This window comes from Ictalurus furcatus, chromosome 2, assembly GCF_023375685.1.
Source record: "Ictalurus furcatus strain D&B chromosome 2, Billie_1.0, whole genome shotgun sequence".
Lineage (NCBI taxonomy): Eukaryota > Metazoa > Chordata > Actinopteri > Siluriformes > Ictaluridae > Ictalurus > Ictalurus furcatus.
The window spans coordinates 21,251,154-21,275,706 of NC_071256.1; the positions used below are offsets into that span (position 1 = coordinate 21,251,154).

At 39.6% G+C, this 24,553-nt stretch overlaps 1 protein-coding gene across 2 annotated transcripts in view; it reads right to left on the reverse strand.

Annotated features, from left to right (window-relative positions):
- Positions 1–24,553, reverse strand: part of LOC128624965 (mitochondrial import inner membrane translocase subunit tim16) — a 172,885-nt gene that overhangs the window by 102,480 nt on the left and 45,852 nt on the right. The window lies entirely within an intron of this gene.

Consider the following 24,553-nt stretch of genomic DNA (forward strand, 5'->3'; position numbering starts at 1 on the left):
TGCAGACATAGTTGTACATAGTGTGTGTGTATGTGTGTGTGTGTGTGTGTGTGTGTGTGTGTGTGTGTGTGTGCGTGTGGGTATGCATGTGGGGGTGTGTGTGTGTGTTAATGTGGAAAGAGACACTGATCTCTAGAAGGAATGAGAAAAGGATGGGACAGTTACTGTACAGACTAAACAACAGTTTAGGCCATGCACTGGACTTTGATCTGACCAACTTCCAAGCATCATATTATTAATATGCTCTCAACATAACATCTATGGAAACCTCGGTAACTGCACTCTACCATGTTCTTCTATGTATGGACTGATATACATAAGGCCACCTTTATTGCTTCCAGTCCCAAGTACCATTGGGCAGAGGTAGCTCAGTGGTTAAGATATTGGACTACTGATTGGAAGGTCATGCGTTCAAATCCCAGCACTGAACTGCTCAGTTGTATAAATGAGATCGCTCTGGATAAATGCCATAAATGTAACTGTAAGCCTACAAGAAAAATACACTATAAGAAGAATAAACCTGTTTACCCAGTAACTCAGGCTTCTGAAACAGCTAACTACAGCCTAGAAAACAGAGTAGCAAGAAACTACATCTCTCTACGAAAATCTATGACCAAAGAGAACGTGAGCAAGGTCATGTGTCTGTATGGCTACAGTGAGCTTTCAGCATGCATCATTAGCAAATCCTCAACTTTCTCCAAAAGATGTCAAAGCGCTCCAGGAATTAAGGAATAATGTCAATGGAAGAGGCGAAGAAATAAATCAGCTCTGTTTACCACTCTCCGTTTTCCTGGTGTGACCTTTCATGCCTGATCACCATTTTCAGATTTTCTGCCATTACTGGATGTGGGACAAATACTGGCCGATGTCGGGAAATATTCTGTGCTATAAGCGCGACGATAGTTTATTGCCAGGAAAGGTCCTGAATTCTGGAGGGCTAATTAGCTTGCCAAACCAAAGGCAAATGCCTGAATATGAGTATTTGCTGTATGAAAAACACCAGGGCCCAATAGGACCCATGGTTCCACAGGCGCCATGGTGTTTCCATGTAACATGAGGTTTGCTGGCCTCATCTCTCAAAATTAGGGCTGTCATTTTTATGGGCAGGCCGTCACTGACCCAGAACTGGGGGGAGGAAGAACGCATGACATGGCAGCAGCGCTGGATAATAAGAACAAGCTGATCTACTGCTGCTGACACTTTGGAGCGGGGTTAGTATATGTAAGGAAAGAAAGAGAGGGAAAAAAATGACAGGGGAACAGGAAAGACCACGTGTGCTGTCCACTAAAAGAGGCTTGAAGTTAAATGATGGCAAAGCAGGCCTTGCCTTTTCCAAACAGTGAATATACATACATTTGAAAGTGCATGCAGGTATATTTCAGTGGGTAATATTGTGGCTAGTATATTCAGTGCCAGCCCAGGGTTAAGGCTTTGCACTACTACTCACAACGTTATTTTGCATTTAACATCAACACAAAGAAACGACTGCCGAATTTCACCAAGACCGTAGAGCAGTCGAAACTTTAAAGTGGTGATATTGGCATTTTCATACTTGGACTGAATGCTCGAGTCTGCACTCAACCGAACTGAACAGAACACAGGGCATGTCATCCTACAGGAATACCTGCAAATGTGGAGCCAGTCATGTATAAAAGAAGATTTTAGCTGTGCAGGCTGGCACAAGACAAAATATTTTTCATGATGTTCTCAGTGCAAGAACTTGTACCACAAAATCCTCACAAAAACCCTCTTTAAATGGGATAGACAATGCTTTTATACAAGATATATAACTGTATATCACATACAATCCAGGTATCCATTCTCCATTATGAAGAATATATGTACATTAATAATATATAAATTCAAATTATTTTCTTCCAGTTTATGGCCACGTTTTCATTTTCTGCACATCAAGATTTTTCTAGTTAACAAAAACAAAACAAAACAAAAAAGTACAAAAAAAATACTCAAATTAAAAAGAACACGTAAAAAGAAACCAGAAATACTGACTCAGAAACACTGAAAAAGCAGACACGTTTTTTTTGTTGTTGTTTTTTTTAATATTGCTTTTTTGTTGTTAAATATTGCTTTGTCTGTGCAGTATTTGTGTGAATTTTTGTGATTATATGACGTGATTTGCGTGTGGGGGTAATTTAGTGTGGTTGCTGTCAGAAACAGAGCAAGTCCCCATTACAAAGATGCTGCAGTGTTCTGCAATCTCTTTCAAAATATCAGATGAATAGTTCCAGAAATTTCTGTCCTCCTATCTACATCTACTAAACATAAAATATCAAATCTAAATTAAAGAAATCATTAAAAAAACTTTTTTTAAAAAGGTAAACTATAACATTTGTGCAAGTGCACTGACCAGTAAATATCTCAGTGCCAAAAAAAAGGTTTATTAATGGCAGTTACATTACATATACAGCTCAAATATATCAATATTACCTTGTTTGGCAAATGCCACTCCTATTTAGCCATATTTTGTTCTACAATACAAATATATTTTTCACACTATTTATTTGATTATTGGGCAAACCATAGCTGTTGAAAATCATACATCTCTGTGATTGTAAGGCAGAGTACTGACGAGATTAGTTGAAGGACGAAGGCGAGAATTGCGATGCTCTTTGTTTATTCGGGGTCGAGAGGGAGTTTGGGTGGGGAGGTGGACATCACGCTTTGGAACCGCTTTTGGAACTTATTTCAGAAGAATGGAATTTTATCTCTCCTCTCCCTCTCTCTGGAGGAATGATGCCACACGCCACACTTTAGACATAGAGATTCACTCTGATCCACTCCTTCAACCAGCCTTAATTACAGGCAGTAACACTAGGGCATCATGCTGGACAATATGAGCTGTTTTCATTAAAGCCATTAAATTACAGCCTGTTTGAGTCTCACTTGCTCTGAGCGCTTCTGGGTCCAAAGAACACGAGGAGGAATGTTTCAAATCCGCACACACCCTGCACATAAACCTCTAAACCGAGCCGACCTCATCAAAATGTCACTTAATATGTGCTTCTCTAAGGGCTGTAGCTCATAGCGTATCATTCTTTTAATCAAAGCCACTGGGAAGCCAATGGGATTACAGCCGATTTGTTGGCAACCAGACAGTAATGTATTCACTGGAAGCAATCCAAATATTTCCAAATCTGGAATACAAAACACATAACCATGTGTCTGTGGTGCGCAGTCCAGCATCTTAACTATGAAAGTGAATCTACAGAGTGCAGCTTTTAGCTACAAGTAGTTCAGGAGATAACAAGCCAGTGATGAGGGTTAATTGTGTGATCAGACAGAGCCTCAAAAGCGTAATAGATCAAACCAGAAAAAAGAGGAAGAGCTAAACATGAAACAGAAAACACAATTAGGAAGAATCCCTCATCTCTATTTAATTTCCATCTATGAACTCAAGTCATCTTAGTTCTCAAAATTCTTGCAACGTTCCTCCAATAATTCCTAGTGGTACTGAGTCACTGCATTACTGTAAATCCATCCATCCATATTCCATACTCAACCCCCCAACCCTAGTGGTGTGAGGCAAATGTGCTAAGCACTAAGCCACCGTGCCCCCATTACTGTAAATAAATACTAGTTAATTTTCTTATATAAGATTAAAATATAAAAAACAAAAAACACAAAACATAAAAAACACAGCGCCCATCATTTAATTGTTATAGATAAAAGAGGGAAAGCACATGGGTTCTTTATATTTACACATTTAACAAAGATTTTATGAATTTCTTTGTGTAAGAGTCTACAAATGCCGATACTCTGCACTCAGCATGTGTAATGAGAGGACTGGGCTTGGGTGACACACCACAGCGTATCAAAATCGGGAGATCATTTGGCTGTTACATCCAAATTAGATCGCTACCTTCATCAGATGCACAAAGGGCACTGAAGCCAGCATTTAAAAATAAAAATACAAATTTTTTAAACTTGCAAATGGTCGGTCTTGTCAGTTTAGTCAATGAATAATGTTGCCAAAGGTATTGTGGCCTGAGCACATCAGGGTACGGAGCATTCATTTCAATATACATTCATTTGTTTATTGTTAATCAACTAATTTATAAGATTTTCTTTTTTTATATCTAAAAATACTTAACAGTGGAAAAAGAATTGTAATTATTGTCTTTTAATTACATGGTGGGAAAAAATGATCACAATATCCACGATATCTCAGAAGCACACTGTTACACAATTTAGCACAATATCAATGTTATATTGTCATCTTATCCAGCCTTAGTGGACATAACTGTGAATATTTATAAAACTTTATATGATCGGTTTGTTAATCCCATGAGATTTTCACTTCTGTGTTCTGTAGAAGTTAGAACTTTTTCACAAAGCTTGGATTTTAACTGATGCCAGAGCATACGCTGCTGCCATTGGCTACAGACTGAGATACTGCCCATGTACCGTTATAGTTATAGGCATAGCATGCACAACACAGCATGAATATCAGGGTTGTTTTTTTTTTTTTACCTAGAAGCCACTGTGCACACTGCCAGTGTCTGGTGTAACAGGCAGTTCGATTAACATGTTGGATGTGGCGTCGTTGGGGTCTGCTGTAAAATTTGCCATTTTAATTAAGTTAAATGTATAGAACTACTGTAACCAGTTGGTAAATCTCATCTCATCTCAAAGACCTCAAAGTTTAGGTCACAGTTGCTCTTGCAAACGATGACTGAAGACAGTCTGGCACTAAACGGACTGTCTAAACAAACTCTCACCCTCTGGTTTGGATATGAGCAGACCTACACATGACCCAGTGACTCACCAATGGCAGTAAATCAGCCGGAAAAACTATTTCGCTAACACTCAAAGTTACTGGAGTTTGCAGGAGAACCATTCTCTCTTCAGCTCCAGAGCAATCACCTCGAAAACTAGCCCTTCGTGTTTTTTTTTTTCCTCCAGTGTGATTGACAACGTTTCTCTGTTCCCTAATAACTCTCCTTGTATTTATGGTTGGGTCGTGGGGTGTCAATAATGAAGAGATACAAGATGTGTAAGCTGTAAACATTTCAGCCTGTGGGAATTAAAGTACTCACTGGTCTTGTCTGTCAAGTTTCTGAGGTGTAAAAACGGCCAAAATACTCTTTCTTCTACCGACAAGGAAGTACCATAGAATGTCTTTTTGTGGTTGAACCCCCAGCCCTTCCCTCCTAGTAATTACATGTGAGTGCATGAGGAAAGAAGGGGTGTGACCAGAGCAAACGAGGTTGAAGGAATTGCTGATCAACAACCTCAGGCTGATTTTCAAGTGAGATATGTTTGCCTGCGAATACAAATCTACCTCGACTAAAGGGAAGTTGACGCGATGCCGTTATTGTGTAATTCGGTGACAAAGGCACGTGGAGGCCTAGGCTCTGAGTATAACAACATCTGGCAGAGCCCTTCTTGCTGAAAACTAGAAAGTAGTCTTGTGCAGATCTAAATCTAATAAACACTAGTATTGCACAGTAATGTGTGGAATATGTCTCAACCTATCATGTTCTGGAGATTTCACAGTGGGAGGAAGTGAGGTCACGTCTCTATTGATTGGATCATTCCATCAGGCTATAGGGCAGATGCAGGTCCTTATTGATGATGTAATCAGCATGTGCAGCTATGGTAGGAAGGTGGGGAGGAGAGGACGGGCGCATCTATCACACAGCTTGGCAAATAAATACTCACTCCCATGTAGGCTGTGGGACCATGCTGCAAATGACATCAGTGCTTCCTGTACAGATGAGTAAGAATGTGTGTCCATATGTGTTTATTTAAATAAATCTTTTTTGAACACCAGATGGAGGTTAGATTACATTAGAAATAAAAATGATACAGCCCTAAATAATAAATAAATAAATAAACAGCTCCTGACAACAAAATGGACTAGCACCTTTCTGCACCTCATTTTGTGCAAAGGTTAAACAGACGGAGAGTGCATCTGTGTCTGACAGGGAATGCTGATCCACCCACTGGGAGAAATATCAGGTGTCTATATGCACATATGGGAATAATCATCCCCCCTGCTCCTGCTTTAGGCCTGCTTTCCTCCTTGTGAGCGTCATGGTGGAAAGAATAAGAAAATGTAGGCCTCAGCTATTTAGGGCTTTGGTGCAAGTTCATATTTTCCTTCCTGCGTAACCATCTTGCTTTGCTCATGACTTTTCCAGCCGCATCCCCTCGTCTCCCCGCTACGCTCCATCAAAAGCGGCTTGGCTGAGACCTACGAACCTGCTTTCTTCAATGGCTCGGCACGTTCGTCATTCTTAGATTTGGGGGGATTTTGGCTGTGGTTGATGTTCCAGCAGTAACGTGAACCTCTCCTGCATAGCTTCAGCACAGCCTTATGCCAGAACAGGACTAATTAAACTGATAGAATCTGATTCAAAGGAGTTTATTTCCAACCCTACACAGGTTAGTAAGGTGAGCAGGAGGAAATTAACCTGATGTGTAATCTGGCCCAATGTCCAGCACAACAGTGCCCTGCTTCTTTTTTGTCTGCCTCTCTGAACCTTTCCTGCACATTGCAATCCCCCTCTCCTACTCTTTTTCTTCTAATCTTGGCCTTTTCCTTTAATCTATTTGAAACAGAACATGTGTTTCCATTTTCAATTTGCGATTAAAGCACTTGATACAAACCTGTTTTAGTGCTTCATTTTCTAACATGGGGAATAATTCTCTTTCCCTAACCCCACATTTCTACTACATCTTTTCAATTAGGGGCTGATCAGAAGAACTACAAAAGAGAGAGCCAAGGGGAAAAACATAGGAGAAAATGAAACACAACCCAGACATTTTGTTCTTTTGTTTCAGTAGCACATACCTAATATTTATTTCTTTAAAAAAAATAAAGACTTCCACCTTTCTGACGCTGTTCTCTGAAATATATCCAATCCATCTCTACCTAAAGACTCCTTACTTTTTCCACCCAAACACTATCACTCTTAGCCACTTGGAAAAACAAAAGAAGAAAAAAAAATCTTTGCCAGACGCAGCCAAAGCTCAACGTAGGGCCCCAGGAATGACACCACACAGCTGTGAAAGCAGTCATTCAAGTTATCGTCCTTTATATGTGGAGGGTCATGCCAACGTTATAGGCACACTTGTTTATGTATTTGAAGGGTGTATAAACACACACACATTAGAGCCAACTCCCACTCAAGGCAAGGTCATGATGACATCAGAAAGGCCTTTATAATTAAGCTCTACTTTCTTTGAACTCAACCTGACTGCTTATTCGTCTAAATGACCCGTCTCTTTATTTCTTTCAGAGTGCACACCATTGCTTAAAAAAATATATATATATATATATATATAGATAGATAGATAGATACACACACACAAGTGTCAAATGATATGAAACAGAACAACAAGTTCCACTAGGCTCAAACCTCTGCTGATGGAATACCCAATATATCACATAAATATCAGATAAATATAGCACCATTTCTAAATGTCTTATCCAGGCAGAGGTTTTCCGTCTGTATTGTTTTCATCTTTAATATTTTTCTATTTGCCCTGGGAATCTTCCCAGAGGCTTTCTGGGAACATGCTGGGAAAATGGAAGAATAGAAGTTGAAGAGAGGGGGGTAGAGGCCAAGAGGACAAACAGGGGGTGCAGGGGTTAAACTTCTTCATGATGCGTATTTGGGACCACTAAGCTCTCCTCTGAGTGCACATATAAAGAGAGAGCGGTAAATTGTGAAAACCTCAGTCGACTCTTGTTAGTGCTGGTGGCCTGCTGAACAGTTCAGTATTCATGTATGTGAAAATAGATCTCAGAGAAAAGAAAAGGCTTTTGGTGATTCAAGACGACTGGTAGAATTCATACGGAAAAGAATCATATTTTCATCTTGGCAGGTAAGCTCTGGGTGCAAAAGCTTTGGATCTTAGTCAGGAGTTAAAATTATACCCACTGCAATACAGAGTCCATTTGAATGACACAGGCGTCAATTCCCATACCACGATTGATTGCAACACAGCCGCACACCACTAATAACGTCAGCAAGAGAGAAAAACACTCCTATTCAAGCTTAAATTGCTCAGAAAAATGGAAAGAGGGATTGGAGAAAAATCAAAAATTCAGAGAAAGTGAGAAGGAGGAAGATATACAGAGGAAGGAATAGGGAACATGAGATTCCAATAACAAAATTTAAAAAAAAAACATATGGAAAGGTGTGATGGCTGTGGGCATCAGAATACGCAGAGATCGAATAGACATGGGTGGGTTTTGTTTTGTTTTGTTTTTTTATGTGAGAGGCTAAAAATACGAGAAAAAAAAACGTAGAAAAAAGAAAAAAAACGTACATTCTTTCTGTTCTGTGGACAGCTTTCTCACCGGTGTTGGCTTTCAGCACCTGGCAATCACCTTACAAGGGTCCACTACAACACTTCTTTCATTTCCGGCATATCTTTCTCTCCCTCATCAGCTTCTGAGCAATGCTCATTAAGGAAGTGCAAAAGTGTGTGTTGTGAAATAGGTATATTTTAAGTTGAACTCTTTCCCCCCTTTGAGTACGGATGACTTAAATTCCATGAATTGTCAAATCCTCGCTCATAAACTGTTTTAGAATTAGGAAACACATGATGCAAATTTGAAAATAACGCTGGAAGGTAATCGACTTCCTTAAAAAGAAAAACAATCTGGGGTTTTCCATGTCAGCTTCTCCAGGCCACCCTTTTAAGGTAAGTGAAGTTTTATTTAGAGGTTGCGCTTCCGCACCAATGGACAGGTGACAATATTCGGACCCTGTGCCTTGCCAAGAGGCACATGCATTCAGACAGAGTGAAGACTTCCGGAGCTTTATGCGTTACGTCTAAAACGGAAAGAGGAGAGTAATCTAATCCAGGTCCTGCGATTGCCGGGGAAAATCAACAGGGTGTAAAAGCCATTAGAGAGTGAGAGAGCCAAGTCTTTGAAATTCACAGTGACTCATGAAAACACTCAGGCTGCTGCCACGTTCATTTTCCTTGGCTTCACTTTGCATTTCTTTGCAAAAACACCATCTGCAGAGGCAGTGTTTTAAATTAAGATTAAATAGGAGAAAAATATATTCTCATACGGAGCTGCACCTGGTTGTATCTGGTTTTGCAATCAAACCCCATATTTCACAGTGCATCCTATCCAAGTCGATATTAAAAGCAGCACAAAAACATCACTACTCTATTATTTTTTCACATATTTGTCAAAATTCTAGCATGTGTTTTTATTTCCTGCTTTTGGGATGGCATGAGCAAACGATGATACTTGTCAAGAATCTGCAAAGGGCATTAAATGCACAGTGAAAACAAAATAAAACGCCAGACTGGGAAGAGAACCTGTCATTATTTTGCCACTACACTAATTGGCATGACCTCCCAGAGAACTGACTGCCAGTGTGGCACAAGCCTCAAGCACTGCCAGATGTGCTGAAGCAAGCAGCTGTCATTGGCCCGCTGGGTGCCCAATCCCTTGGATACCATGCCTCACAGCCTTGGTGCTCTGATTACAGCAGGATGGATGTGAGAGAAGATTTTGCAGAAGTAAAACACAGCTATAAAATTTAATGATATAATTAGCTGCCTAGTTAAGCAGATTTTGAACCATTAGTGGGGTGTTGACAAACAGATTTGGAAAGCAGCATGTGGATAGCTGTCCTCTGATTGGTTATGAAGGTGACTTTACATGCATTTTTCTTGATGAAAGCCAACCCACTTCTGTACACTACACAAAAGTGTTATAATAATCTGAAAAGATAGAATCCACCCAAGTGCAGTTACTAAATAAGGATTTTTTTTTTTTTTAACATTTACCATGATAAACAAACAACAAAAAAGTACAGAAGAGACTAAAAGAAAAATAGACTGGTACTAGGATTGTATATTCCAATGCAGGATGTACGAGCAAGAAAATGAGAGAGAGAGAGAGAGAGAGAGAGAGAGAGAGAGAGAGAGAGAGAGACAGAGAGAGAAATAAAGAAAGAAAGGGATCTACTGTGCTTTTTGTTATTTACAGCTCTTTCACAGCTAGCGGATTTTCATTCACCCATAACCTTTTATTTAAGAGACTTTTTTTTTCTCTCATACTATTGCACTGACATCACAGGGCTAAAGTAGCTAACAAGTACTGGTGGCTTAGAAAAACCAACGGGCCTTAAACGAAGCAAAGTGCTTGCTGAATTTATTACAATGCCATTGTTTGGCTAAGTAATAATACTGCTACATGAACAATTTCATAAACCAGTAAAATAAGTTGGAATTCACCATTTAATATAGAAATTTGTATATATTCATTTATATTCTTAGGTTTGTTCAAATGGACTTCCCTATTCAGTTTGGTGGGGTTCAAATCTGGAGACCATTATTTAAATAAAAACAAAACAAAACACTGTGTTTGTATTTCTGTATCCATTTCGGTGTTCATTTTGGAGTCTGCTTGGTTCATCGCCTTATTGAAATCTCTATCTATGGTGAAGTCTGAAACTCTTGAATGCAACAGTCCCCAGCCAAAAAACAGTCCCCAAGCATCAGTGATCCATGCCCTGTATTTTACAGTGGGGTTTCAGGTGCTATTCTTCATCACCAAACAAGCGGATGGTTTGCATGACCAAAAAGGCTGATTCTAGTCTCAGATGTAGTTCTAATGACGCTTAGTGATCAGGCTGTATTTTGTGAAATGCACTCGGGAAAGGCTTCCAAACAGCTTGTTGTTATGAAAGTAGCATTTAACAGTCGATTATGAAACTTGACATTTTCCCTTCTTCACCATCCTGTCCACAGTAAACATCCGAAGAGCACGTGGCTCGTGCACGTAGCTCGTGCATGCGCGCGTCCCCTCATCGAGGTAATGACATTCGCGTGTCTCACTCTGGTTGCTAGGCTATTTGGTCGCATCATCATACACGTCATTGTTCGGTCAAATTTATTCGACCTTTTCACTTATTCGGCCGGGAACCGAAAATGCTTTTTTTGCTATTTTCGCCCGAATAATTTCAGTTGCCGAACATTCGGTGCATCCCTACTATTAACTGCTAAAGTATATTAGATATCCATTATCCAATGTGTGTAGGTCACAACAACAATCTGTCTATTTTGTGCTAAATATTCTTTGCCCCCCCCCCCCAGCTAAAGGATTTTACATGTGTGCAACCTCATATTTATAACTTAGGGAAACAGGACATTGTTAAAGGGAACAGCAGGAATCTTGGGGACTGACAAGAAATGAAAAATATTTTTTCCAAGAATGAAATCTGTCTTTCATTTACTTTAGCCACATATATTTTTTAAACAGTGGCTCAAACTAACGTAGTTCTAACAAACCTTTTGTCAGAAGACAGATTCATGGTTTGTCCTCTTGGAATGGAAAATTTTAGTTATAGTGTGTTTAAATCGTTTTTGCTCCTTTTTTATAAAAAGTTTATGACATGTAGAGGGCACTGTATATTGTCTTTTTTTTTTTGCTGAATCACAAAGGCTGAATCACTTTTAACTGTCTGTGCAATTCTGCTTTCAAATGTTGGTGGCAGCTGTTTGGTTTGGAACCCTGAAAGCCACATGTCCTACTTAAGTCTCATTCCCATACAAAGGGACAGCAAATTATGTGTTGAGAAAGAAATTGATTTTGCTGTTTTGGCTGATTGTCTACATTTGACGTGAATGGAAAATGTATTTGGAACAGACACGAAAATATACACAGCCTTTTTTCCTCGTACACATTTGACAATTACACATTCACACAATCTCTGTATATATAGCAGCAAGAAAGTGGCGTAATTAACCCAGCATCATGTTCCCATAGGAAATAACACATAGACTTCCAAAAGTTCTGAAACCAGGTACATAAAAATATTAACAGGTTAACAAAAAAAAAAAAACAAAACGTAAATGAATCCTCATTAGTTTTAATGTTCCTTAAATGAGTGGTTAAAAAAATTATATATATTATATATATATATATATATATATATATATATATATATATATATATATATATATATATATATATATACACACACACACAAACACAAACACAAACACACACACACACACTGGTAGGTGAATTGGCTGAGCTAAATTGTCCCCTTTTTGTGTGCATGGTGCCTGGGATGGACTGGGATCCCCTCCAGGGTGTATTCCTACCTTGAGCATAGTGCTCCTGGAATAGACTCTGGTGCTGACCAGGATAAAGTGGTTACTGAAGATGAATGAATGAAGTGTTCTTTAAATACCATGATACAGGAAGTCTTGAGTTCCAGCTCAGACCAACTACAAATTGTCCATAAACTATTCTCTTTACACACCATGTATGAACAACAGGTTTTAACCAGCCATTTATTCTGCTTCAAAGATGACCTGCACCGGGCATAACTGCTATTTATCAGTCTTTTCAGTTGTTGGTGAATGACCAGTTTGCCCTTCGACCCCTACGTCTGTGTGGAACATCACGCTTCATATGCATCCTATAGCCACTTCATCTATGCGTCAGTGTGAGGAACACATACCTGCATTGTGTCGAGGCCTTATAGGCGCAAAAAGGAAATGTATCTGGCAAAAACACTGCATTCCTCACTGAATTGTTGCCCAGTCACAACTAAGGCCTGTGCTTCATAAGGGCTGTGTGGTTAGAAGTATATGGTGGTCCATGTTGTGGAGTGCAGGAACGGGTTCAGGCCAATTTTATTCATGTTCACTTCATAAGTCCATCCTGACTGGAATGATGGCTGACAGAAGAAGCTGTTCTGTAGGCTGACTGTTTTGAGTTCATTACTATGGCTCAGGATACATGAGAACGTGTCGCTACCGAGTTGATAAACCAGTGCTAGCATGATTTAAAAACGTGACATTAAACATGTGCTTAACTGAAATGATACCTAAGTGAGGACATGTGGCTTCAAGTATCCATTTCATTTAGTAGACTCCATACTGGGGCATCTTTAAATTTAGTGAGTAGCAATGGATATCTTTAATGTGAACCCACTGAAACATTGCATTCTGAATGTATATCAAACGAAACACATGTCTGTCCTTCAAAACCCCCTAAGGTTCTATCACCGCATGTTTCCACCTGAATGTTTTTTTTTTAAAAAAGTTAAGCTTACTACTAAAAAGCTGACAAAAAAGACGCAAACCACTGTGTGATTCCCTGCTATTTTATGTGAATAATTAAAAAAACAAAACAAAATCATGCAGCATTTTATAGAGAAGAATTATCATTTCAGCAAGTTCAGTTTTCTGCATGTCATTAATGAAAAACCATACTGAGTATTTTAATGAACTTTTTCACAGTTTTTTATAATATGTTCCAAAAGTCGCTTTATCTTCAAAAAATTCCTAAATTGTGGAAAGAGGACATAGTTGTGCCTGTAGGGAAGACTAGTTATCCTAAGGCTCTAAATGATTTTAGACCTGTTGCTCTGACATCATTGGTGATGAAATGTTTCGAGAAATTTGTCAGGGATGAACTTTTATTGAAAACTCAAAGTCTTTTAGATCCGCTGCAGTTTACTTATCAGGCCAGAAGGGGAGTTGAGGGAAGTAAAACCCATGTTAGATTGCTCTTTGTAGATTTTTCTTCAACTTTTAATACAATTCAGCATCATGTTTTAATAAAGAAATTGATTTCGGGGTTTAAATTAGAATTTAAGATTTTAAGTGGGGTGGTTATTAGATTTTGTAAGTGATCGAACGCGGAGAGTCAGAGTAAACAGTGCCTTCTCAGGCACTCTTATTACGTCGACAGGTTCTCCTCAAGGATGTGTTCTCTCAACCTCGCTCTACATCTTATATACTAATGATTGTGTGAGCAAACACACAGATAGGTTCATCTTGGGCATTATGAACGACAGGCCTGGTTCTTTTCCTTTCAGATTTTTTCATGCATGAATATTTGCATCAAAAACAGGTGGCATCCAGTCACACAATCATACAGACCCGTCATATGCAAGTTGCACCAAAACATAGCAAACTGCTTTCAAACAGAGAGGGAAAAGTATCAGTGACCTGCATCATGCACTTCATCTTGGAAAGCCATTTAAATGAAGCTTGATTATCTAAATAACGCATGATTAAGATCAAGCGTGGACTCTCTAAAACACATCTCGGGGACCGAGAGAAATACTTCAACACTTACGATTGAGGTCTGTTGCTGGCAGTAGTTTGGATCTTCACTGTCAGCACTTACTCAAACGGGCTGCGTGTGGATATAGTCCAATCTAATATTCAGGAGAGAATGCTTTGGCAGGTCAGTGTTGTGACACGCTGAGCATTTTGGGAAAGGCAGATATTTTTCTAATTATATGAAAGCATAAAGATCAGCAAATCAGTATTATTTATTTAAGCTCTCAATATGGTGAAAACCTGGAACATTCTTCTTGGTTCTTTGGATAGTTAAGGGTTCTTAGCTTAGTAAAAGTTTGTTTTTTTTTTACTTTGAACATTTTCTGACAGGAAAGGCCTCTTTTGTATGGTTAATTCATTTATTCGTTCATTCATCTTCATAAAACATTTTATCCTGGTCAGGATCCCATTGGATCTGGAGCCTATACGGGAACACGGGCATAAGGCAGGAATACGCGCTTGATGGGATGCCAGTCCAACGGAGGCCCTTTTGTAGGGTTCATAGAATTATTTATGTTAGGTACAGGCAGGAACAAAAACAGATTTTAGAGCCCTAGATTTAACCTTTTTTTTCTGAGTATACAATGAGGAAGCAATGAGACTACAGTGAGGCAGAAAAGGATGGAAAAAATATTAGAAAAAATATGGACTGTTATATTCTTACTGCTCAAAGGTGCACCCTAAAAGGTTGTTTAGTTTGGCTCTCTGATTCTGTCTGGGAAGTTCTTTTGCTCCTCACCACATCACAGGCCAGAAGCTGCAACATTCAGCTATGCTACTATTGAAGCCATATTTGCTCCAGGTGTTGAGCATGTGTGCATCATCAAATTAAGTGAAAAAGGAGTATTATTAGGGCTGGAGTGCCATGAGACTCTGACTGTGAAACAACACACACATGTGGGGCTATTTGTCAATGCCATCTGGCACTCAACCTCACCCCTCAGATACACACACACACACGCATACACACACACTTTACAAAGCAATACTTTTATTCATCTTCAGCAAGTGCTTTATCCAGGGCCACAGAGAATTCTTTTGTTTTCTCTATCATCACCCATCTCTTCAACCCGCTATTCATTATCTCAATATAAGCATCTAAGGCACAGACATCAAGCTCAATTAGCTCTTCCATTTTCCCACACATATGTGCGCTGCCTATAGAAATCCATGAAGACAGACACATGACAGTGAAAAACTGTTGGTTGTCAGGTGAACTGAATTTCTCAAACATAAAACACAGATGGTCCATGATTTATGGCTACCATGCATAAAATCTGTAACAATTTAAATCAAAACATTTCAACACTCAACATTTCAACTATTTCCCTCCATGTGATTCTACTAATAAAAAATAATAATAATAAAATTATATATATATATAAATATATATATATATATATATATAAATATATATATATATATATATATATATATATATATATATATATATATATATATATATATACACATACACACACACACATACACACACACACACATTCATTCTGGAAAATTCTTTTTTACTACTTCCTGAAAATGTAATGGACAGGAGCGATGAGGAAGGTGGAAAAGTGTAATGGGCAATTTGGTGTCCATATTTCTGGTGCGAAAACATCCATATCATCCATCCATCCATCTTCTATACTGCTTATCCTTTTCAGGGTCACGGGGAACCTGGAGCCTATCCCAGGGAACATCGGGCACAAGGCGGGGTACACCCTGGACAGGGTGCCAATCCATCGCAGGGCACAATCACATACACATTCACACACCCATTCATACACTACGGACACTTTAGACATGCCAATCAGCCTGCAGTGAGGGAAAGAAGTATTTGATCCCCTGCTGATTTTGTACGTTTGCCCACTGACAAAGAAATGATCAGTCTATAATTTGAATGGTAGATTTATTTGAACAGTGACAGACAGAATAACAACAAGAAAATCCAGAAAAACGCATGTCAAAAATGTTATAAATTGATTTGCATTTTAATGAGGGAAATAAGTATTTGACCCCCTCTCAATCAGAAAGATTTCTGGCTCTCAGGTGTCTTTTATACAGGTAACGAGCTGAGATTAGGAGCACACTCTTAAAGGGAGTGCTCCTAATCTCAGCTTGTTACCTGTATAAAAGACACCTGTCCACAGAAGCAACCAATCAATCAGATTCCAAACTTTCCACCATGGCCAAGACCAAAGAGCTCTCCAAGGATGTCAGGGACAAGATTGTAGACCTACACAAGTCTGGAATGGGCTACAAGACCATTGCCAAGCAGCTTGGTGAGAAAGTGACAACAGTTGGTGCGATTATTCGCAAATGGAAGAAACACAAAAGAACTGTCAATCTCCCTCGGCCTGGGGCTCCATGCAAGATCTCACCTCGTGGAGTTGCAATGATCATGAGAACAGTGAGGAATCAGCCCAGAACTACACAGGAGGATCTTGTCAATGATCTCAAGGCAGCTGGGACCATAGTCACCAAGAAAACAATTGGTAACACACTACGCCGTGAAGGACTGAAATCCTGCAGCGCCCGCAAGGTCCCCCTGCTCAAGAAAGCACATATACATGCCCGTCTGAAGTTTGCCAATGAACATCTGAATGATTCAGAGGACAACAGGGTGAAACTGTTGTGGTCAGATGAGACCAAAATGGAGCTCTTTGGCATAAACTCAACTCGCCGTGTTTGGAGGAGGAGGAATGCTGCCTATGACCCCAAGAACACCATCCCCATCATCAAACATGCAGGTGGAAACATTATGCTTTGGGGGTGTTTTTCTGCTAAGGGGACAGGACAACTTCACCGCATCAAAGGGACGATGGACGGGGCCATGTACCGTCAAATCTTGGGTGAGAACCTCCTTCCCTCAGCCAGGGCATTGAAAATGAGTCGTGGATGGGTATTCCAGCATGACAATGACCCAAAAACACACAGCCAAGGCAACAAAGGAGTGGCTCAAGAAGAAGCACATTAAGGTCCTGGAGTGGCCTAGCCAGTCTCCAGACCTTAATCCCATAGAAAATCTGTGGAGGGAGCTGAAGGTTCGAGTTGCCAAATGTCAGCCTCGAAACCTTAATGACTTGGAGAAGATCTGCAAAGAGGAGTGGGACAAAATCCCTCCTGAGATGTATGCAAACCTGGTGGCCAACTACTTGGTGGCAAACCTCTGTGATTGCCAACAAGGGTTTTGCCACCAAGTACTAAGTCATGTTTTGCAGAGGGGTCAAATACATATTTCCCTCATTAAAATGCAAATCAATGTATAACATTTTTGACATGCGTTTTTCTGGATTTTTTTGTTGTTATTCTGTCTCTCACTGTTCAAATAAATCTACCATTAAAATTATAGACTGATCATTTCTTTGTCAGTGGGCAAACGTACAAAATCAGCAGGGGATCAAATACTTTTTTCCCTCACTGTACCATGCATGTCTTTGGACTGGGGGCGAAACCGGAGTACCGGAGGAAACCCCCGCAGAACAGGGAGAACATGCAAACTCCACACACACATGGTCACGGTGGGAATCGAACCCCCGACCCTGGAGCGAACATGCTAACCACTAAGCCACCGTGCACCCCATCCATATCATGTGAATGGATAACACATTACAGCACACAACAGCGTATTAGATGATGTTAGCGGGTCTAGTGCAAACCTACACACAATTGGAAAGCAGAGCATGCAACACATTAACACCAGCCAACAAAACTTATACACACTATACCTATACCTTTATTCATTTGCATATAAAAGGGAAATGTGCTATAAATTTGCATACCCCGATTTTTTTAGTTAGATTTTAGATCAAATGTAGCTTTGTTTTTCAATTATCTTCAAAAACCATCAACAACAGAAAGCTTAAGTCTTAACATAACAGAAAAGAGCCTAAAGTAATCAGCTAAAGTTTTGTGATACATCTCCAAACCTGATCTAAAAGAAGGCTGTGTACAAAGTCTGGCTAAATTATGTTTCGAAATTATGGAAAAATTATCGGCGAAGCATTCAGAAAGGGTTCAAACAGATCTGTGTGTTAGGAAGGAATGGGTTGATAACTGAGAGGATCTAAAAGCAGCTCTGAACAGAACAAAAAATTTGGAAGCTGTAATAATGGTAAGGAGGGCATGGACGTTAAACCAGAATATTTACGTTATATTCAGAACGGGAGATGCAAAACTATATATATAAATAACTTAATTCTTCATTTTACCTTGTGTGCAAACATTTGCATTCAACTGTAATAGCATGTATGTGACAGTATATTGTGTAATATATTTATTTGACTACACATTAGGTTATTGTATTACCTTTATCCTATCATACTGTGGCACTGTGGAATGATCCTGTGGAGTTTTATATAGGCACTTACACCACAGTGCTGCTATATTGTCTAATATGTTCAGTAAGTGTTCGTTTTCTATAAGTGCAACTCTCACATTAGGGCTGGATATTATAATAATAATAATAAAAAAGTTTATATTAATGCACGCATCCTTATACATCACCATTTCTATAGTGACATCTCATTCACAGGGACTTGTATGGAAGACGGTAATATGTATAATCATCGATATGTTGAAGTTTTCTGTGATGACATGTTTTATTAAACATTTTTAGATGGAGTCTCTGGCATCTGCTCTCTGTAACAGTAAGTTTTCACAGCTTCCACAGGAGAGTAAGGAGAAAACTATGCTTACTATGTCTTCAGGATAGAGGACTTTGCAATTTCTTTTAAATCATTGGCATATTAATGTTGTCAAATTGCGCATCATATAGCCAAGGAAATTCTGAAATATATGATAATATATATATGATATGATTAGGGGTGAGTTTACATTCAACACTTTATTCAACACTTTCAATTTAAAAGTCCCTGCGTAAAGCTGCGTAACCAATGGCGAGTGTTTTTCTTCCCCCTCTGTGCGTAAAAGCATGCAAAGGCTTCAATTATTTATATACATATAAATATATATTTTGTAGATCACTGGACATGTGATATGATAGCTCTTAGTGTCACCTTTCATTAGTGCCCAAAATTATGAGAAAATTCAAGAGTAATAGCCTTTTTATCCTAGGTATGTGTACATGGTTACTAAGGGCCCTTTGGAATCTCCAAAAGGTGATTTTGGTCAAACATATGGGCATGCCCTTAGAAAAACCTGTAGAATATTAATTTTCTTTGGTATTGTTATCAAATTTGAAGTTGGACTAGCAAATGCTTCATGCTGTGGTCCAACTGTATTTTCCAGCTAATCGCTCCCAGCTGTAGTCATCTGCAGGCATCTGTATGCAAAACAAAATTCAGACGGAGAAAAAAAGCCCATTTGTTTCAGTGTGTTCAAAGTTCTATTACTCAATACCAGTAGCACTTACAGTGTCACCTTTCAAAAGAAACCAAAACCATGCATTTACTCCAAATGGTTCAAGAACAGCTTTGATTTTACTTTGGGTATGCCTTGGATAGGCGTTTTAGGCTAATTTTACAGGACATTTAAGAGGTTAAAAGGAATAAAACACTTCAGGACATGTTGTCCTCAACAAAATGATAAAATTATACACATTATGTAAATATTAACTCCACTTCATGTCTGGTCACATCACACCACCAGGACATTGATTATTTTCCTATAACAGTATGGATTAAAGTGTTCCATTCCTTACTTGTACACTACAGAGCACTTTTTATACTTAACAGAAAAGCATCTCAGCATGCACAAAACATTGAACTTTGCAGTATATGGGCTACAACTACAGAAGACCACATCAGGTTCCACTCCGGTCAGCCAAGAACAGGAATCTGAGGCTACTGTGGGCGCAGACTCACTAAAAAACTGGACAGTTGAAGATTAGAAAAAAAAATGACCTGGTCTTTTTCCAGTCTCTGACTGTCCAGTTTCGGCGAGTCCATGCCCATGAAAGCCTCCAATTTCGGCATAAATGAGCAGGTGTACAGATGTTCCTATTAAAGCAGATGGTGAGTGTATAAATGCATTTGTTATGTGTTATCTGTTGCATGGCACAATATGGTGGTGCAGCATACAGGGTCCCTGGTTCGATCCTGAGCTCAGGGTTCTGTCTGTGTGGAGTTTGGCATGTTCTCCTTGTGTTCTCTGTCCAAAAATATGCAGTTAGGCAGATCTGCTATGCTAAATTACCCCTAGGTGTGAACAAGCGAGTGACTGTATGTTGCCCTGCAATTAACAGGAGTCCTATCCAGGGTGAATTCTCCACCTTGTGCCCAGTGTTCCTGGGATATGCTCCAGATCCACCGTGATCATGATCAGGATAAAGTGGTTACTGAAGATAAATGATGTACAGTATGTCTGGTAAATAGGAAATTTCTGATTCTGATGAACAGCCCAACCACGTGCAAATATGAGCGCTACTGCAGGATCCGCTACCTTCTCCCTCTTAATGAGATTTATTTTGTCATGAAAGGCAAAAGAGATGAGCGGGCTTATCTCTGAGGAGTTTTGATATGTATGGATTAAGTTGATACATGGGTCTGGGTCTATCAAGCACAACACGACCGTGCAGATGTGTCGGGTTCACAGGAAGTGCAACAGGCAGGTCGGGATTAATCCAGTGTGGGATTAACATCCATTTCCATCTTTCACTTCATTTTCCAAAATGTATTTCTTTCACTCCTGTATTGCATTAGCACTCATTCATGGAGGAATCATCGTTTGTTAGAGGCTGTTGTTTACATAACTGCGGGTGGGATGAGATAAATCATTTCAGGGTTTTCACGTTGAAAAATTTGGTAGCTGGCCTTTACAAAAAAGGTTTTCAGACAGCAGTCTGACATGAAATGTATTATCCACTTAATAAACTTCCCAGGTCATTGTGTGTTTATATGGAGCTGTCTGGGTTATCATGCTTTGTGATGCTTTTCTAGCAGAGTGTGTGTGTCAGCCACCACCTGGTCAGGCTCTGTCGAGTGGCCGTGAGGCGGCTGGACGTTTCTCTGCTGAAATGTTTATCATTATGAAGAGCAATAGCCCTTTGAATGCATTTGATGCTTTCAGCCTGCATCATTTCTAAGACAACTGGCAAACAGAGTGACAAAATGGTCTCCGTGGTGATGTTTTTTGGGATTTAAAACAGGAGATATTATAGCGACAGCAGATCCAAACTGTATGTTAAAGGAGGTTAATAAAGCAACTACTTGAAAAAGCAATCCCTGACACGGCTAAACATTGTTCGCAGGCTTTGTGTGAAGCTTTACAGATGTGATATTACTTATTTCACAATACTAGCATTCCACAACATCATGTTAGTATCAAAAATTCTTTGAGTGTAAATAGCTTTTATTGTTTATGGATTTATAAAGAATCAGCAAGGCCGAAGCTTTTAGTAAAAGCTGTCTACAAAATGTAGCAGATAAGTCAGTGGTTCGCAATGTGGGGTCCAGGGACAACCAGGGGTCTGTGAAGCAAAGCCATGATTTTTTACGTTTGAAATTTCACTATTGTTTCTATAGTCATTTGCCTAAAGTTTAGATGCTGGTTTCTTCTCTAACCACTTACATTCTTTCAGTCTCATGTTGCTGGGGTGTATGGAGCATTTTCAGAACACGGGACTGGAGGGCACTGTATGATGACTGCAGTGCTATCTGAGCTCGCCTGCTAACATTCGATATATGAACCAATTTTTACATTTATAAATGATCATTTTGAGGTAAAGGAGGAAAACAATGGCTTAAAGCGACATGTCTGAAATAATACTGATCGATTTTATTGCGCTATAATATTCAGATTCATTTAAGAAGATGTTTAGCATGGCCAGCACTGGTGCAGCAGGTAGTGTTGCTACCTCACAGCTCCAAGGTTTGATCCTGAACTAAGGTTACTGTGTGGGCCGAGTCTCACATGTTCTCCTCATGTACGTGGGTGTTTCCCCTTTAAGAGATCGAGCGTATGCTGCCCTGAGATCCACTGACATCCTGTCTAGAGTAAACTCCAGCCTTGCACGCAGTATTTCCAGGATAGGGTTCAGAATGACTGTAATCATGATAAACCAGTTACTGATGACAAATAAATGAACGACAGAATTTTGGACATTTAATTATTGCTAGCTATAGTGCCGTTATAAAGCTAGTCTCGTAATCTATGCCATGTACGCACTACTCCGGTATACACACACAGACTCTCCATTAATTCACCTTGAGACTAGCATTGTACATTTTCATCACCATTGACATGACTCACGCAGACCTTCTCCTACAGCATAGTCTGATGCAAGATTACATCAGGGAACTTTTTTTTTAACAGATTTTACACATCACCATACTTTTGGTGCATTTTGTCCATCAGTGTCTCATTCTCACTGAATCAATGTCAAGAAGTACGTTTTTCTACGGATGCCAAAATGTCCTTGTCATGTCACAGCAAACCAGTGACTACCTTTCCCATCCTGCACTGCGGCCTACAAACATGGCCGCCGTGGACCGCAATTCCCAGAACACTCACATTCATTCTAATCACGCACACCTGCAACAAATTCACAAGCTCTCACAACCACAGTATAAAGAGACTGTTTGAACACAATGATTTTGCAAAGTAATGAGTGTTATCACCGTACCAAGAGTTTGTACCCTGTTCCTTGTTTTGATGTTCTTTGATCTTGTTTCTGGTTTCTCGATTCTCACCTTGCCTGGTTTATGCCCGTTTGTTGATCGCCTGACCCACTGCCTGTTTTTGACCACACTATTGTCTTATGATTTGGATTTGTCTGCTTGTCTTTCTCTATTAAAAGCTCTTATCTGCACTTGCGTCCGTCCTAACCTTCATTACGTGGAATACGTGACAGTCCTTACAAATGCAGCCGTAGGTTCTTGCCCCAAATTGCAAATTTTCACTGTTCTGCTAATTCTTGAACTTTTTCAGAAGTGTTAAATGTGTGACATCACACCTTAAGAAAATAAATATATTTTAACAAAATGATATTTTTTTAATTTGGGTTACTTTTAACCTTGCCTTGGCTTTTCTGTTTGCCTGCAAAAATCATGCTGGGTAAGCAGCCAGTTTAATCAACTAATTTCATGCCGTATGTGCCATAGCAATCAGATACCAGCTGTCAAAAATGTCCACATTGCACCTGCACATCACATTATAAAAGCACACCAGAGTGCTGACACTCTGTACAGGTGACAGTGGACAATATGTTTAAATCAGTGATTATTTCCCTACCGACGTTAGCATGGACAGAGATCAGTGAGAAGAGAAGAGGAGGAGTCTCATGTTTAAATCCCGCGAGTGACTTTTAGCCCAGGTGATGAGACGGAAACTGATGTAGATGATTTTCAATGCATAATTCAATCTATTGTGAACTTAGATAATTTTGTTTTTCTACAAGTAGGTTATAAACGTTGAGGTGTGAAGGGATTTCCCAGGCCATCACATAAATAAGAGATGTTTAAAGTGTTAACACACTAAACTGTACACGTCAGAGGAAACACTAAAAGCAGCAACTGATCTGAACGGATTTTCTAGTGCACTATACAGCAGTGTCCATCAAAAAGATATAATCCACAAAGTCAAGACTCAACAATTTTCTCCTTTTTAGACTCTGTGTGTGTGTGTGCACGTCCAAAAAACCCCTGCAGCCGCTCTGTCTGTTCTGAATGTTTTTCATTCAGCCCTGCCCTTTTTTTCCCCTGTTTTTTCATACTCATTCCAGGGTCTCTCTAATTTCACCAAAAGCAGCAGCAGCCGACGATGAAATCAAGAAATCTGGCTCGCTGAGTCCAAAAAATATTCCCTTTCCTGTCTTCCTGTGTGCCAGGGACCACATCTCTCCATCACTGCAGCCAGCACCAGCCCAAAACTATGAGGAGTATTTTCAGCTCTGTAATTTGAAACACACACACACACACACACACACATACACACACACACATCGAGGCAAAAAGGCACATTTGTCCTCTTCGGGCAATGCGCACCACACCCAGACTGCTACTTCCTTCCAATCCAACCGATTATTTCAGCTAAAAGAGGAGATGATCTGCACGGATTGGAGCTCTGGGTGAGGAGCAGAGAGCAGGAGCAACTGCAAAAGTTAATGTGGGGGGAATTAACCATATCAGAAGTAGTGACTGTATCAAGGTCACATGGTTACACAGGCAACAAAAAAAGAGCATGCCAAGTATACTAGAGCCATTCCAAACACTAAACCAATGTCCACATAAAAGCAACAGGAATCATTTACAGTGCCACACTCTCCAAAACACACACACACACACACACACAGTCTGCAAGCAAACTAAAAAAAAAAAAAAACAGCTCTTGAATGCACACTGATTAGAGATTCAGCTTACGCTCATCCACCCAAATGACCCAGCTTCTCCTCATTCCCGTAAATACAGTGCAGGCAGAACTGCAATTAGTTTCTATTTCCATCCTACCTGCCTCAAAAAAATTCCATAACCACAGCAAATCCAGAGCGGACAGTGGCAAATGGAGG